A 17,902-nucleotide genomic window follows, 5' to 3' on the forward strand; every position below is an offset into this window, starting at 1 on the left:
TCTTTCTTTTTCCTTTGGCCCTTCCCTGGAGCAGTGATGTCTGCAGCTGTGTTTGTGGACTACAGTGTATAATTTCATTGACCCCTTTTCTCCAGGGTCATGTAGTCGGTTCCAGTTGAAGAGGTCGCACAACAGGAGATTGATTTAAAGTTCAAAGTCTTTCAGCACGTTTCAAGAGACAAAAAAATAAAATAAATAAAAATACATTCAGTGCCTCAAAGAATACACTAGTGCATGTTGACATTGTTTTACGCTTGATGTGGCACACTGTGAGTTAGGAGATTTCAGTTGGATTAATCAACTCCATCCTCACAAACTCCCCAGATGTATTTCTTTATATATTTCCCCTCCATTGCTCCACCTGCCAAAGTAGCTCCCACTAGTGTTCTAAACAATCAACTGACATGCTTAAAATGTGGCCCAAACCCAGGATTTAAAGAAACAAGCCATGCCAAATTAACTTGGATTTTCATTAGGTGCCACAGTTTATATCAAATGAGTTAGGCAGGAGGTAAACAGATCCTGAACTTTTTGGGAAGAATTGCAGGGATACTTCAGCCTAGGGGTGTTGACTTGCTGGCCATTAGGTAAAATTGATGTGGAGATAATTTCAGATAATTACATAGTGGTACTGTTCATTAGCCAATGCTGAACTGCAACTGGGAATCCTAGTCAAATATTTAGGGCGTGTGTATTAACACTAACTGAGTTAATTGTATTTAATGTTATCACAATAATACTAAACCTATGTAATTGACTTGGCTGTGTTGCACATTGGATATATTTTTCTACACAAATGGTGATTTAGTCAAATATTTAACCATAAAAACAAGAATAGAAAACAGAACATTTCTGCATGTATATGCAATGGAGCTCATTTTTGGAGTGAATGCTGATTTTTTGGAGCTTTAAGTGAAGCATTCCTTGGCTTTTTGTAGTTTTAACTATGCATTAATGGGGGCTATTGCATTGAATTTTCCTTCTTTTTTTAAAGGAGAAAATGCTTGTTTTTCAGAATGTCCCAGTTAGGCACTGGGGATGATGGGCTGGGAAGAATTCCCACTTTGCAGTGGCTGTGGTTGCAGAGGGAGGAGTTATGCTTCCAGGGTTATACTGGTACTTCCCTTTGGCTCTGACTGGCCTGCAAATCGGGGGGAGTGCCAGCAAGAGGTGGGGGAAGTGGAGCAGTCCTTGCACTGCTGCAATGGAGCTGGTAAAACATCTGTAGCAACTTTGAAACTCATCCGACTTCCTGCTGTCCCTTCCATCCTGCTGTTCTAGCAGCCTCATGAGCTTCAGGCAGTGCGATTAAATCACGGGGGAAGTTAGACACCTGTCCAAGGGAGCAATAGACACCCATGTGAATGGGTAGAGCTCCCAGAGACGTGAAGAGGGGGCAGAGAAACTGGGATTTGGTGAAGACATGGGGAGAGCTGCTGGCGACTGCAGGTGGACATGAAGTGGGGCTGGATTATGAAGGCTGGAATGAGGAGGTAAGGAGAGAGTGGCATATATGATAGGATGGCCATTTTGGATGGATGGCAAAAGGAGTGGGGGAGGGGATGGGGGCATTTCAAAGCTGATTAGGTTTGCTGGGAGGAGGTGGATTTTGAATTCATACTAGATGCCATCTTAATGTGTCCCTCTGTGTGCCTGTGTGTGTGTTACTTTTCCTGTCCTCTGCCCACACCTTTCAGAGCTTGCTCTATGTGATTTAACATACCTTGCTGTTGGGTCTTGTGGAAGTTGGAAGTAAGTCATTCTTTTTGTAAATAAGAGGAGAGGCTGAAATAGACAAGCTCCTGCCAGTGTGATAGGAATAGAGTGATGTGCTTGTGACCTGAACCTTGGAAAAAGCCACTCAAAGTGAGTTTGGTGTGTTTTGGTATCATGGTGCAGGCTAGCCCCTCTCTCCAATACTCCTTGATACTGTAAATCCATGTATAGCTAGGGTTTCCGCTTCTGTATCTTCGCCTAAGTCCAGTTGAAATATAATAATGATAGTCGCACATTTTAAGAATTAGAGAAATTTAGCTGGCTCTCAGATGGTTCATGCTCATCTGGGGAGGCTGCTGGCTCAATAGTTGGCATCCTGTCTCATCTAAGCCTCTCTTTGAATAGTGTTAGTTTAGAGCCGACTGTTCAGCGGTGTGTCTACAGGTGCTGACGGTTAAGGGGATGTTACACAATATTTTATTCATCTGAGTGTACCTGTCGTTCCGTGGTGAGCTGCAATGGTAAGTTTATGTACAGAATGCCCCAAATAGCAGGGGCCATTCAACACAAAACTGAAGTTAAACTTTTTTGTTGTTGTTGTTTTCAGTCCCCTGAAATCACAGAGGCAAGAGCAGGAACTCTCCTGGAGCATGGCCCATAGGAGCTCAGGTTAATAGTGCTGCTAATGATGTGGTGCAATCTGGAACATTATTAAATTGTTATCCCAGAGTAATTGAACTCTTTCCAAACTGTGCCATATTCTCAAGAACCCTTATGTGAGCTCCTAGGGGCCAGCTCCATGTACCAGTGAGTTTCTGATCTACCAATACATTTCAAGCTGGGAATTGACATTGTAACAGGAACTGACTTGTGTCTTGTTGTAAACTACACACACGTGTGTGCATACACACAGACACACACACACACACAAGTTCAATATCTGTTATGTGGTAAATGCCCTTCCTCTGCCTAATCTATGGAGCATTTTATATGGTACATAACTGTTCAAACGTTAAACATAAAATAGTTTCAGTGCTTGCCAGAAGCTTATCTAAGCCTCTTCGATATGCAGGTTTGGGTAGGAAATCTCCAAAGCAAATGTAGGGCCCCTACACACTAGACCTAAAATTATATTTGCTGAGTCAGCAATTCAGGTTAACTAAGCGTGGACATGAGCAGACTATGTTTAAATTGAGTTTAGAATCTCTGGTTGACTGTTTAATGTACATGGCTTTAGCTCCTGCATAGACAAAGTCTTCTTCATGATATTTTCATTACTTCCTTATTTCATTTGGATGGAACATAGCATAAGACCAGCCTTTCTCAAGGTATTTCTGCCCTTCCATTTATCCAGACAAAAAGTGAAGAGGGGAAAAAGTTATCCCCATTTTTTCAGCTTTCTAAACAAGTTTGATTTCAGTTCTGGATGGAGGTGTAGTCCTTAATTATGCAAACTGGTTTTTCACATATCCTGTAATGAGAGACTGGTCTCATAAAATTTCAGCACCATTTTCCAAAAGTAAGAGGTTTAGCTAAACTCTGGCTGGTTATCTGAGCCAAATAATTTTTTGCCCTTTTCATAATCTGTATACAAGAGATGTTTCTCTCTCTAACTGGCTCAACATTAAAAATCGTATATTGCCAATAGGTATTTCCCATATTTCTCCTATGGAGAAAGATCACTCATCACAAGCATGGTGGTTGACAGTTGTTGGCAGAATTGTAGATGGCCACATTTGTTTCATAATTTCCAAACCAGGGTAGGGAGGAGAATCAACATTAAAATCCAAACACCACACCAGTCTCTTTCTTATTTCTTTGGAACATTTGAATTTAACCCTTTAGAGTCTGCAAACATACACACATGCACACCTATGTCCTCATAACCATTCTTTTAGCTGATAGCATGAAAAATCTCAGCATTCTAGGAGTTTAAACGCCTTTAGAGAGCATTAATATTAGGGTCGGTTTTGAAAATTGGCTTCTAAAAATGCATCTGCAGTTCTTGCACACGCACACGGCAATCATGTTTCTGAATCAAATGGTTGGATGCAAGTTGAGGCACGCAAATTGTGGGCACAGTTTGGAAGTCTGTTTTGATGTTGACAGAATATTTGGCCTGTTATATGCAAATTTTGTACTGTACCTAATCTACAATGTTTATGAATGTAATTCACATATATTGGAATTTGCATGAAATATGCTGATATGCACATAAATATGCACCATTACACACATAAGTTATAGGGTGTTTTGTGCTGCTGTAACAAAAAAAAAGTGCTTCAGTTTTTCAACTAGTAATATGCAGACTATTAGGCCATAATGTGCATTAGATTTATTCATTATTCTAGAAATGAATATGAGAATGACCAAGACATTTATTTTGCATCTGTTTTTTCTGATTCAGAACAATTTCACTTTGCTATGGCTCAAAATGTTTTAAATGAAGAAGTGAATAAAATTAAGCTATTGCTGATGTCAGTAGTGAAAAGACAGATCTGGGGACAGAGCAAGATACAGAAGTTAACTGCTGCAGTTTATGCATTCTAGGACTGTTTTGTAACAACATGTGTATTCCCTGGATGATGATGATGATGATAATGATAGGAATATTGCCACTGATTTAACGCATTGCAAAGAAAGCTGTCTGTTCATGGTTTGTAAGAGGTGTTTGCTGGAGTGAAAAGTGGGGTAGCAGAGCTCATTTATGCAAGAAAGGGATTGGGAAGTGCTCTTGTCTCCATCACTCTTGAATGATGGTGCTTGGGATAATAAGAGATGCAGAAAATCAGTTATGTGGCCTCCCTCCTCTATAGCCCATTAAAGTGACTACCAGGTTTAGATTGTTCAAAGGCCTTGCAGTAAGGTACAGTGGAAGGGAACTGCGTTAGCAATCAGGGAATCTCTCTAATCTATTGTACTGTATTGTCTTTAATTATGAATCTTGGACTCATCATACAATTGCTGCACTCAGAAGTGCTTCTGATCAAGTCTAAACTTGTTCCCCCCACAACTGTATAGAGGCTTTGCTCTGACTTACTTTTATGGGCTCCCGATATTTTAGTTTAAATCCATTTTGAATGTACTCTCCTGGGAGGATTCCTTTTTAGACACCCAAGCAAAATCTAAGATAGGCTAGTCTTGGGATGGACAGGAACCAAGGATTCACTGGCTTTATTGCAGAACAACACAATATAACAAACGTGTCTCATGACATAGTAAGGAAACATATTAAAGTGAAGGCTGCTTTTGTTTTAAAGCAGCAGGCACAGACGTATTTCTGAGTAGGAGTGAGATAGCAGGGCAAGAGTTTATCATCCTGATAATGGAAACATTTTCCACATGTTAATTTTTAATTAGTGTTACAAATCTCTCTTCCCTGTTGAAGACTGCCTTTATATAAATGTAGGCAAAGAGGAGTAACCCAGTGACTGTTCTGTCGCAACTACGGGGGTAGAGGGGTGTTTTGTATTTGGTTATTGATGGTCATTCTGCTTGCCAACAAAACATTCCCACGTTGGATGCTGAACGCCCTCAGCTGAGCATGGGCCAAGTTCATGACTCAGATGAGACACTTGCAGAAAGGCACACATTGGCATTTGGAAATAGCAATACATAGAAGGCTTTAAGAAGAAAAGGAAATAAAGAGTTCAGCTCTGGAACAACAGGATTCATATAACGAATGCAGTCGGGGTCAATGTAACCTGCTGACCAAGTACCCATCAGGCATATCAAACCTGCATCAATTTTGCTGTGTCATGAAAGGTCCACTCTTGTGCATATGTACACAAGTATAATAGCAGGCTTTTTTTAAACAATATATTGCAGTGCATACCACAGATCTGGGATGGAGCCTGACCCTGATCATATCATATATATAGTGCAATAGCTTTTAGCTATTGCTGTTGGTCCTGCCTGAATCTTAAAGGCATAATTTCAACTGTTCAGCACTGTCCTCGTTTTTAATCAAGACTGCAAAAATACAATGGAAACCTGAGAGTGGGAGTAGAGTCTGGACATCATGTGCACTGTAATTCTAGAGACAGATTATGTTTGTGGAGCTGGGAAGATCATATGTTAGTGCATAAACTTTGTTGTGATGCTAGTGTGATAGATATGGCAAACTTCCTGCCATATTCTTGGGAGACGTTGTTGAATTAGGTGTTAGTATCTTTGGGGGTCCACTATATTAAATGAATGGTCTATGTCTGGCTGTGTTCTTCTGCACAGGGGAGGGCTGCCACAATACCACCTCCTGGGAAGGCTCACATATACCCATTCCAACTGGATTCTTCAGAGACCAGGAGACAAAGCAAGGTCTTTTGGAGAAGTGTCCTGAGTTTAAACTGACTTGGGGCTCCTCTTCATGATCTAGCAGATGGGCAGGACTTTCTTCTCTAGGGCTATTCATGGTGCATTTCCAGCAGTTACAAGCTACCACACAGGTCTTTCTAAGCAAACACCTCTTTTTCTTCAGGTAAAAGCATTACAGAGAAAACATATAAAAACCTGTAAACATTCCTATATGCTTGCAAAAAGCTTACCAGAGGTTACCCATCTGTCTTATGGGGCCCTAGTAGGCTAAAGTTTTTCCAACCCTTCCTCAAGGCTTGGGGTTCCCCATGGATCAAAAGTCCTGTCTGTCTGAAAATAACCCTGATTTGTAAGAATTTGAAATTGGTAGTTTTATCGTTCGTAAGAGCCTGCTTAAGTTAAAAATGCACAGAAACCAGAGGTAATGCAACTTGTTGATCAGATCTATAGCAAGTTTTGCTGATTTTTAAAAAAATTAAGTTTCTGGGCCCACTTCTGAAAAGGGGGTGGGAAGAATTCTGAATTCTAACTCTAACCTTAAACTGAACCCTGAATTTGTGATCCGATTATGTAACAGAACATAAAGCTCATAAAGCGGAAAGGAATATTTGACACTGGTCTGTTAAGGCAGTCGTTCTCAACCAAGGTGCCAGAGCCCCCTGAGGGGCTGTGAGCAGGTTTCGGGGTCCACCAAGCAGGGCTGGCATTAGACTTGCTGGGGCCCAGGGCAGAAAGCTGCAGCCCAGGTCCCGAGCTCCACCATCTGGGGCTGAAGCCAAAGCCTGAGCAACTTAGCTTTGCGGTGCCCCCTGTGGTGTGAGGTCCCAGGCAATATCCCTCCTTGCTACCCCCTAACGCCAGCCCTGGCTTTTAGATGCAGAAAAACAGTTGTTGTGGCACAGCTGGGCCGTGGAGTTTTTATAACATGTTGCGAGGGTAGAGGTGGGGGCTCAGAAAGATAAAGGTTGAGAACCCCTGTATTACGGGATTTAGTTAGGTGTTGGGGCAGAGCAGTTCTTCCACTATGTAGCTGCAACTGAAGTATCCATCTTATTGGGCCTAGAGGGTGCAGTTCAGCAGTTTATTCAGTGTGTAGCGGAGCATGGGGCTCGGATGAGAGCTGTTTGGCTCAGACGCAATCCTGGTAAGGCTGAGATGATTCTTAAAGACAGAGGGAGTAACAAGAACAAGCAGCAAAGATATTGTCAACTGCTTCAATAGTTGTTACACGGGTTCACTGCCTGGGAATAGTGTTGGATCATTGTCTGCTTCCTGACCTGGTAGCAGCAGGGGCAGAGGACCTTTATCAATCTGTGCTTGTTGTGTTTGTTTGTTTGTCCTCAGTCACACATGTTTTTGTCACTTACAGACTAGAAAGCTGAGTTGTGCTCTACAGTGGGCCACTCCTGGAAACTTCAGCTAGTACAGAAAGCAGCTGCCTAATGCAGGCACTTCTTAGCGGGAGCATGTTACACCTGGGTAGCCTAGTTTGCGCTGGCTGCCAGCTGGTTTCTGGCTGAGGTTTAACGGGCTATGTTGGGTCCTGACTACCCCAGGAGACAGCCATTTTCCTTGTGGGGTACCATAGGAGTTGTGATCACATTTGCTGCTTGATCTATCAGCTTCTCTGTTTAAGTGGAGGGGGCTGGTATAAGGGCATTTGCAATAAGAACTTTTGCCTCAAGAATACTTTCCAAGCTTGATTTTAAATAACTTGTGTTTGTTGACCAGGAAGCATGCTGCAGGGCTCCCAGCCTTTTTCTGGAGCGGTGTGTTGATTAGGTGAGTGCGCAGATGGAAGAGGAAGTTTGTAGATATGAGGTGGACTGAAGAAGGACAATTTTAGTGAGGCTGTAGAGTCCTGTGGCTATTGATACACTGGAACTTGTAGATGGTCTTTCGAAATCTGTGTGGGGCCTAGAACTCTGAATAAACAATGTTAACTGGAGAAGCAAATTGGAATTTGTGGGCTTGGATTTGCTTAGTGTAAAAGTAAGATTGTATATTTTTGTGTTGGTTTTGTTGTAATAGTTCTAATCTCCCCTTGTTTCCAACTGTCCTGTTCAGATTGGTTGTTGTATCCACAGATAAATCCTTCTGTGTAAAACAGTGGCAGCTCTTCCCCGTTTTTGGTCCATGAATCTGATCATGCACATTGCTGTGCATCTCCTCAGCTATTCTGCATGTCCTCACTTCCAAACTGACTTCAGTGGCTACTGGAGTCCCTGAAAAACATTAAGAAGGTGCTCAGCATCTAGCAGAATTAAACCACTAATGAACTGAGATTTGGTAACTGTTATATCTACCCCTCTGATAGTAGTGCAGACTGTTACCTAAGCCATAGCCTCAGGCAAATTCCAGGCCATAGTCTGAGGTCCACCAGAAATGGATCCTGACTATGGGCAGATAGATCTGCATGAAAAATTACCTGGAAGTACTGAGGTTATACCCTGAGGTAACTGGATGGTCCAAGGATAAATTGCAGACTTCAGAAGAGACCAACAAAAATGATAAAAGGTTCATAAAACCTGACCTATGAGGAAAGGTTAGAAAAACTGGGCATGTTTAGTCCTGAGAAAAGAAGACTGCGGTGGGGGTGAGGGACCTGATAACAGTCTTCAAATATGTTAAGGGCTGTTACAAAGAGGATGGTTATCAATTGTTCTCCATCTCCACTGAAGATGGGACAAGAAGTAGTGGGCTTAATCAGCAACAAAGGGAGATTTAAGTTAGATATTAGGAAAAACTCTTTAACTATAAGGCTTCCAAGGGAGGTTGGGGAATCTCCATCATTGGAGGTTTGTACTGGCCTGTTAGACAAACACCTATCGGGGATGATCTAGGTATACTTGGTCCTGCCTCAGTGCAGGGAGCTGGACTAGATGACCTCTTGAGGTCCCTTCCAGCTCCAAACATCCATGATTCTGTGTTTACAGACACACAGATTTTATTTAGCCTCTCTGTTTACAGCACTCAATAAAAAACAAGTCATGGCATAGAAGAGAACTGCCATGTTAGACACAGCTGCCCATTGTTCCACTGCTGCAATACAGTGGTTATTTGTTAATCCCCAAAAGCCATGTTAAGGCCAGTGTGCTAGTAAGAATTGGCACGTATGAGTAAATTCCATGGATAACCCAATTTAAACACGGCAGCCCTCTGTTATGCATGGAGTCCTTTGTCACCAAGCATGTGGTGCACAAAGAGTGTATATACACACAATCTAGCAATAGTTATGCACTTAAGACCCTTCCAAGGAGAATATTTAAATGGTACCTTCTTTCTTAAACACTGGTCCAACCTTGTTCCTTCCTTTCCCTGCATAAGCATGTAAGGAAGCATCAAGTTGGAAGGTCTCCTGAAGATCCTTTCTCCATTTGAAGGCAGAACGGAAAGCATGGCATAGAGGGTCCTTGAGAAGCATTTACTTTGCTTACTCTTTCCCATGCCAGTAGGTGCCATGAACTTCATACTCCCTCTTCGTCCCTCCCCTGCCAAGCCTAAATAAAAAGGAGCAGGCTGACTTTGATTATTGTCCATTCTCCCTATGATAAAGAAAAGGAAAGCAGGGTTGGGCAACAAACTGAAAGCTCAGATCTAAATCCAAACACCTGCACCATCATTCTGACCCACATCGGAATTTCTCAAATTGGCCCCATCTCTACTATGAGCAGGGCCAGAACCCTGGTTCCAAACACCCCAAATTTAGGAGTGTTCATAGTTTGGATTTGAATTTGCCTGCTTGAGTCCATTCTAATTTTAAATAAATAAAACCAGGACTGGCTCTAACAGTGCTGTCAGTCCTCCAGCCACAGAGAATTTACGGATCATGGGGCGGGGGGGAGTGTCTCCAATACTTGTGTGATGTTTACTGCTCAGGCTGTAGTGCTACAGTGTGAAGAACAAGGCACTCTGGGCAGACAGCACTCTGTGGTCCTCATCACCTGAGCCCTGTCTACATGTTGCCCATTTTACTCCCCATCCTCATAGCACTGAATTCCCCAAGCTAACACTGCATAGAGGAGGTCTCAGGCTGTATCTTGGGCTTTTCAGCTGGAGACCCAGTTGTAACTCTTTGCAGCGAGACCCAGTTGTGCTTGAATTGATCCTGCCAGTTACGTTTTCCAGAAACTCAAGTGAAACCTGTAATAGAAAATACAAAAGATATGGCTTCAGGAAAATGTTGGGTTTAATCTAATTCTGAATATTTAGGCAGCCTGGGCGATTGTCTGATCTTGTTAGTTCAGTGGAGAGTTGTGGCCTTTGTGCATCTCTTCCTTCTCTGTGCAATGAAGTCACACGTCTATATTTGGAACATTTTAGTCTGTTGTCATGGAGATGATTGTATTGACACAGATACAGCAGTGTGACTTCATTCTGTTGCGAAGGATCCGAAAGATGCTGTGTGGGAAGGATGGAGGTTTGCTCTAAACACTCAACCATCAGCGATATGTGTACTTCAGACTAACAGCTGTATTAGGAGGCGTATGATTAAATATTCTGAACTTGAGTGTGGAGAGATCTGTGTAAAGTTATATGCAGCATTTTAAGAATAGTGTAATTTAGAGCTGCACAGAATAGCAGACAGGTAAGACCCTGGGGCACAACAGCTACATCCATCCTGCTGCTCCTGGAAGCCATAATATGCTAGTGGTAGTGAAAATGGATTGGAATGGTTGCAGTTTAGAATTTCCAGCAGCACCACACATTTTATGCTCAGAGTTTAAGGATTTGTAGGCAAAATGATCTCATTGATTTCCCCAAATTCCCAAGGTTTACCATACTGGGGAGGCGAAGCCTGGCAGACTGTAGAAAGTGATGGAGGAATAACCTTGCCCTCTTGAACTGAGACACAGCTGTGAAGTTATGGGCCTGCACATTGGCAGGGTTCCATTTCCAGAATACAGCTCACTGTCCATTGCCACCAGCCATGAGTAGTGGAATAAGGCAGGCCCTGATGAAGTCTCCAGAGAACATTAAAGGACCTTCTATCTCAGCCAGGAAAGGTAAACCATTTTCATTTGCGGTACTAATTGATTTTATTTTAAAATAAATATATATATCTTATGCCTGTTATAAATCACTTCGTATCAGTAGATTTCACCAAGTATTTCTAGCTTAGATCCAGTCTCCTTGTATTACTGTGGTTATGCTGAGAAAATGCTGGGTCCTGTTTTCTCATCACTTATGCCCCACATCTCAGTACTATACATAACTGAACTCATTGGGGATTGTGGTCATATGTCTTCCTTAGCTTTAATTTGGCTGAAACTCTGGAAAATGCTGGTGTCCTAAGGGTTAATCAGGGAGATGTTATGAGAGTCATTTAAAGAATATAAATTAGTTACTTTGACAGTCAAATTTTATGACTCTTTGAGCCTTACCACTAGTGCCCGGGAATTGTGCATCCTCCAAAGGTAAGAAGTCAAGGAATTAGAAGTGGGACGGGGACATGGAGGCTGTAACAAGAATGTTGCATTTATTTGCCTCACATAAAAAGCATTCTAACAAGTCATTGCTTGGCTCAACCTCTTACCAGGAAGGAGAATCTTACGATAAGAAACTTCAGAAGGAAAGAGAGAAGCTGCATCCTGAATTTGGGAACTTAACTCTGCAGGGGGTTCTTTCCTCCTGTGGCAGCATCTGCAGGAAGTGTCCCCTTGTCTTCCTGTGCATATTCCAGACACACTGTATAGGAGCCTGTTCTGTAGACTACAATGTGCTGTTTGCATTTTATTGCAGAAAGCAAGTCTTTCACCCTGAACCATAAGTAAGGAAATAGGTGAGATACATGCCTAGCAAAAACCTTGCCCTGTTTCCAGTACAGCCACACATTTGCCAAATCAGATAAAAAGGCATGTGCCAAAACTAAGATCCACAAGAATCAAAAACAGTGTCTCTCTTCCTAGGTCCATTTCCAAACCCCATTCTCCATCATGGCCTCTGCAGATTTGACAGCACATCTGCGCTACACATAAGTCCCAAGGCTGCTTGTACAAACTGCCATGGTTCTGCACTGGGGTCTTTCTAGTCCACTTCAGCACCCTGGCTCCAGCAGCCAAGCTCCACCATGCTCAGAGCCACGCCATCCCCTTTGGTGGATTTCATCTTTAACTTTGATGCTGAATGTTTGCTATTTAATTGTATTTACAGCAAATGGAAATTCCTCTCTCCCATAGTTGGGCAATAGATTGCAACTTTGAGGTGTGCAATGTATTCATAACTACAAGTAAAATCCGCTCCAAGTTGTGTTTTCGCATTTTGCAAATCCTAACACTACAAATGTTGAAGGGAAGACTCCGATTTCTATCTGGGAATGGGATATTGTGATTGAAAGGAGCCTTTGCGTGTGGCTTTGATGCATAAAGCCATTTAATGACTTTTTTTTGGAAGTCAAATCTGAAGAATATGAAAAAGCTGGACAGCTCTAACTGCAATGTAAACATTAGAGCTGTGTGTGAGGGAGCTGTTTTGTCTCAGAGAAGACCTCTGATCTTCCTCGGGGTGTTGTCTTCCTATTTTACAATGGTCACCCATTAAATACTTAGCACTTACAGTATTCATGGTACTGCAGATACTCTTTGGATAAGGTCCAATACTGAAGACTCTACACTAAGCCTGAGCATGAAGTAAAATGACAAGTAGTTTAAAAGCCATTCAGTTCCCTGGCTACTTAATCAAGGGGTGGATTAAATAAGATAGCAGTTTAATTTGTTGTTCATATTTCCAGGAAGCTAGTCCTCAATTTGTATTAGAGGATATACTAGGCTTGTTTTAATGGCCTGGGCACAACTGACCAGAATCTCCTGAGGGCATCGCTTTCAGGTTATGGTTATATTGTACTACTGTGATGAACAACTATAAAATGTGAAATATTGTCTAATTGTAACCCAAGCTGTTTTGAGTGTAAAAAGCTGGGAAAGCTGCAGCCAGAAAGGCTTTCCTTAAAAAAAATGTTTTGGGGAACAACCCAGTTGCAGACTATTTTAGAGAAACAGAGGTAAAGTGGCTTCTGTTGCACCTCCTGACCTTGGGAAGTAATGTCCCCCTATCCGGGAGCTGTATCTAGTATCATGTGACCAGTACCAACAACATACCTCAAACAGGTGCATTTGAACAGCTGCATTTAAACAATTGCACTTCAAATGGATGTCTTGACAATTGCACACACAACACTTCATTTTTTGCACTGTGCGCTCAAAGGGAGGCAAATGTCAAGTGAATATTTGACATCCGTCTAATCGGCTATTGACCAAAGAGATGGAGGGACAGCGACGAAGCAAGATGCATGTCTCATTTGAACTTTGTGCTTAGTCTAGTAGAAAACTGAGGCAGCATGCATAACAACCTTTTTATAAAGTTAAAGATAACAAAAGTACAGGGCTGCTGTTGGCCATTATCTGGCTTCTTTCAGCTGAAGCAGATAGAAATCTTTCCTGACACTGTAGTGGAAAATATGATAAAGCACAGGAGCAGAAAATGCCAAATGCAAAAATGTCACTGTTGGTACTATAGAGTGCCAACTTGGCTGATTAAGAAAGCCCAGTGTGTATTTAGCAGTGTGAGTTATTTGACATATTAACTGGTTAGCTGGGCCAAATTCTGCTCAGTTACATAATGCAGCTCCCACCAGTTTCAATGGGACTTTCTTCTCTGTTACATAGTGAATTTGGTCTGCTGTGTGTGTTTAATGGATGCAGCAGTGGCAGGCATCCAGTCCAGTCAGAGCTGCCCACAAACAAGTTTTACTGGCCAGAGTTTGAGGTTGAGAGCCCATTCATAAGGAGTACTGGAAAGCTTTGTAATCAGATTCTCCAGAGGCAATGATTTACCACTAAAATGTTGTGATTGCTGGCTTCTCATTAATAAGGCAGAACATTTCCTGGATACCACAACTTTTGCAGCTAAAGTGAGGGAGGGAATTTTGGGAGCATTAGATATTTCTGATTTAGCACTGAAGTCAAGTGAAGTCAACATACTGAAGTCCGATTCCACAACTGGATCTTATGCTTATGATATCTTCCCCTGATGTTTTCAGTGTGGGGAATCTTGTCCTCTCCTGCATCTGTGCCATTCTGTGGTGGCTCTTTTTCTGCCTCACTCTCCATGGGGTCTATTTCTTTTCTTCCTTCACCCAGCTACCCCCTCCCCCCCCCCATCTGCTCACGTGGCTTCAATTACTGGCTCATAGATCTACTTTACTACTTCTGATCCCTCTTCCTAAACTCAGTCCTGCATCTCAGCCACTTAGATGTCTTGTCATCAATGTATATTAACATGGCCAACTCTCACCCCTTTTTTCCTTCACAAACTTTCTCCCCTCCCCCGGTTCAGTCACCATTATCGCCAACCTCATCCCAGTCACCCAAACCCATAATTTAGAAGTCATCTTCAACTTCTCCCACTTTTCCCCCTCCCCCACCCCATTCAGATTGTATCCAAATCTTGCAGCTTCCTCCTTCATAACTTGTCTATGATATGCTCATTCCATCCAGACAATGATTCTTGTCCAGGCTTCCCAGCCAATCTGTAACAGCTTCCCCACTAACATGCACATCTACCCTCTCCCATCCATGCAGAATGCAGCTGCTAAGATCACTGTTTATTGCATTGATCCACACTCCTCCGGAGAACAGCAGATAATCGCTGTGCTCTTTTCCTCCCCAGGAAGGAGTAGCAGGGAATTTGCTATTCTCCATTGTACTGGTTGGGGGGGAACAGCTGGTAGTTTGAGACTCCCAAGTGTCAGGGGGTGGGCTGGGGGCTGGAGATGCGCCTTGTTTTTTAGACCATGGTGCTCCTGCTGACTTACAGTGCTACCAGCAGGATTGCTGCAGTGGCTCTGGATGTAGCTTGAGAGGTGGGGGTCCTATCCAATAGGTAATCTTACCTCTGTTATAATCTAGGACTAGCCAGCCAATTTAAAATAATAGAGATTTTAATGGAAGATGTTGTCAGGGTTGAGCATCTTCAGCTGAGCCTGAGGACTAGTCAGACCAGCCTCCAGGCAGCTAAATGAGCTTGGCAGAACTCAGCAGATGTGCTTTTATGGTCAGCAACAGCAGGTCACTGGCTGCTCAATGCTTGAACCCACAGCTACGACTGCTCTTGCTCCTGTCCTGAATCAGCACCAGCCCTTCTTCTGTCCTGCCCCAGCCTTGCTCTTGCCCTTGCCCTGATCCTGGTTCCGGACTCCAACCTTAGTGCTGGTTTCCTCAGCACAGTTCTAACCATTGAGTCAGACTGCCCATGCCCAGGCCTGGTAGATGTGTCTGAATTCTAGGCTTCCTTTGAAATTCTCATCCATCGAAGTTTTCTTTTAAGCTTTATGTTTCCATTGCACAAGAACATAATGTTTTGTGCTCTGTCTGCAGCAGGTGATAACTAGCATGTGCTGTTCTCACCTGCAGTGAGTTAACATTGCTGATTATGCTAATTCACAAATCAGGACACTCTACCAGGGGTCTGTCTAACATAAGCTAAAACCCACAGGGCTAAATTCAGCAAATCTGGCACAAGGAGGTGTGATGCTGTGGTACCAACCTGACTCATTGCACCCGAGAGCTGAATCGTCCCTGAGAAAGCAGGATGTTTTTTCCAACTTTACCTGTCATTGAAGTTCTGCTAATTGAGAGCTCTGAGGAAGACAGCTTTAAATCTGCTTGGGTACCTAGGAGCTGTGCTACTGGCAGACTGAGGAAAGTGGCTTGATTAACCAGTTTCCTAGAAACCTGGGCCATACCTCCCTTTTGGCTTAGTATCTCCCACTTTTGGAGACACTTATAGATCGCCCCATAGTAAAGTTATGGCTTTTGTGCTGCCACAGTATTAAAGGCTAATACACACTACAGTGGGGTAACTTCTTACTGTTAATATGATGAAATAAGCAGTAGTTAAATGACAGGTAGGAAACATAGAATATCAGGGTTGGAAAGGACATCATCTAGTCCAACCCCCTGCTCAAAGCAGGACCAGTCCCCAATTTTTGCTCCTAATTGGCCCTCTCAAGAATTGAATTTACAACTCTGGGTTTAGCAGGCTAATGTTCAATCCACTGAGCTATCCCTCCATAGAGGGGTAAGCTGAGTTAAAGCTCTTAAAATACTCTGCTTCTCTCTAGCAATGTTAAACAGACTATGCCTGCAAATGGCTTTTATCTTCTGGCTCCTTAGAATTCTGAGATACATTGGCTTTGTGGTCAGGTAATTTGTGGTCAACACTAATTCGTGACATAATTCTAGCTTATCTAGCTTTGATGCTGTGTGACGGCTTTGCTCGAGACATAGTAAGAGGCAGAGAAAAAGCAAGGGCACTGTATGTGACATGCAAGATGGAGTTTGTGACTGAGACAGGAGTCTCTCTCCAACAGTGTACTTTTCAGGTGAACCTCTTGCAAAGCAGGTTAGGGGTGGATTTGTTCCCTGTGATAGCTGTCTGTGTCTCCTCTCCCAGAGAGCACAAGCTTTTAACTCTCTGGCATTGCTCATGCAGAGAGGAAATCCAATGAGAGGTAGCTGTCCATTTCAGATACTTGTTCAGGCCTACCATGCTGAGGGAAACAGAAGAGAGCTATGGAATACCATACTGCATGTTTCTTCTGATGGGTAGTGTGCTTTCATCTGCCAACTCCATTCTTCTGTGACATACAAGGCTTTTGGACATTTCAGATTCTCTTTAGTGACAGACAAGGTTGTGAGGTAGAAAGGCTATAAGCACTTGTCTTTTGTTGTCCGTGGCAGACTAATGAGCACATTTATGGCACAACATTTCATTCCCACTAGAAGCACGGTGCCAGAATCAGATACATCAGAAGTGAGTGATTTGAATGCCTGGTATTAGCGATATTGTAAACTCATGAGTTTTGCCCCCAAAATTATGATTTTGAAAAAAAAACAAACATTTTGGGTGTTTTTATTTGTCTTCTGGGATTTATTTTATTTTATTTGAGTCTTTATGTTGCACTTGGGTCACACTGAGGCTTTGGTTCATTTAAAGATTCTTCTCTTCATACTTCTCTTCTACTCTTCATCCTCCCCTGCTGCTTGGACACTTGCTTCTGCATTGGTATGTACTGCCCTTAATCAGTCCCTGTGAGGAAGCAGCTACCTCCCAGCTTCTGTTGGTGGCACAGCTCTCAGTGAAAGGAAATGAGAAAGCACTGGGAGCCAGGAGATCTGCCATGAATTTCCTCCATAACCATAAACAGATCACTTAATTTCTGCATTCCTCAGTTTCTCTTTCTGTAAGCAAGCAGTATTATGTACCGTACCTCCCGGGGCTGAAGTGAGGTTTGGTTCATTAATATTTCAGAGCTCTTGAAGATTGGAGATGGAAGGAGTATTTTTCAGAGCCCCTCTGTGCTTATGTCCATGGAAGTTCTGTGCCAGATGGTGAAGTGCAACAATGGCCACAGTTGAAATGCTGTCCTTAGGGGGGTGGTTGGCTCTTGCTGGAGGTGGGTTCTGTCATTCTGACTGGGTGCGTTGCATGACTTTTGATGGCTGCAGTGTTGTGAGTATATCTTAGGGCTATCTTAACATGCACCAGTTAATGGAACCTTTCCCTGTGCCATTCGGGATGAACATGGATGCAGTTTGCTTGGAGCATACCTCATTTTTCAATAGGCCTCCCTTTTGGGACTTGCATTTGCTACTCACACAGCCCTGGCCTAAGGTCATTTGTGGCTCCTTTGCACTACCACAGGATGCCTCACTGTTCCAGCATACACACCACAATCAGATACACTTTTGGGGTGACAAAGTTACACCTGTCTAAGTTCTTAAGACTTTCTCCACCACAGGATTGGCCCATCAAGACTAGGCTGTGGGATGGAGGATTATATAGTCCATGCAAAAAACCACACCCTGCAGTT

The 17,902-nt window shown here is 42.9% G+C and overlaps 1 protein-coding gene and 2 long non-coding RNA genes across 4 annotated transcripts in view; 2 read left to right on the top strand and 1 right to left on the bottom strand.

The window, feature by feature from the left end:
- Window positions 1–17,902, top strand: part of ARHGEF4 (Rho guanine nucleotide exchange factor 4) — a 330,462-nt gene that overhangs the window by 183,068 nt on the left and 129,492 nt on the right.
- Window positions 6,293–10,319, bottom strand: LOC120371664. 2 transcript variants are annotated; one of them, XR_005584513.1, is made up of 3 exons: window positions 10,042–10,319; window positions 9,307–9,575; window positions 6,293–8,255 (listed from the first exon to the last, which is right to left on the bottom strand). It is a non-coding gene; the product is annotated as an uncharacterized LOC120371664 (long non-coding RNA). The 2 variants fall into 2 exon arrangements; XR_005584514.1 differs by having other exon boundaries at window positions 9,975–10,319.
- Window positions 10,430–12,208, top strand: LOC120371665. The gene is made up of 3 exons (XR_005584515.1): window positions 10,430–10,618; window positions 10,804–11,036; window positions 11,570–12,208. It is a non-coding gene; the product is annotated as an uncharacterized LOC120371665 (long non-coding RNA).

Source organism: Mauremys reevesii, linkage group 9 (genome assembly GCF_016161935.1).
Source record: "Mauremys reevesii isolate NIE-2019 linkage group 9, ASM1616193v1, whole genome shotgun sequence".
Taxonomy (NCBI): domain Eukaryota; kingdom Metazoa; phylum Chordata; order Testudines; family Geoemydidae; genus Mauremys; species Mauremys reevesii.